We start from the raw sequence: 305 nt of genomic DNA on the forward strand, positions 1-305 counted from the left end.
TGAATATTCAACTCAAGGATGTCATTCCAATTTTTCCCAAATCACCTTCTCCTGTGGAGTGACGCCGAAAATCTTATTCTCGATTCGATTTTACTTGAAATAATTAATGAAATTTGGCGAAGCGGAGATGGTGCCACGTCATCAAAATGGCGGGAAAACGAAGCCCTGGTCGCGTGACGTCATCGCGACGGTCTATGTATAATCTTGATCATTATTCAATTATCAGATAATTAGATCTAATGTTGTCAGGCATTTTTGAAGGATGAATCTAGTGGCTGATTTATTGTCTGAAATATAGATTTGAC

The sequence above is a fragment of the Penaeus monodon genome, chromosome 34 (assembly GCF_015228065.2).
Source record: "Penaeus monodon isolate SGIC_2016 chromosome 34, NSTDA_Pmon_1, whole genome shotgun sequence".
In the NCBI taxonomy this organism is placed as follows: Eukaryota; Metazoa; Arthropoda; class Malacostraca; order Decapoda; family Penaeidae; genus Penaeus; species Penaeus monodon.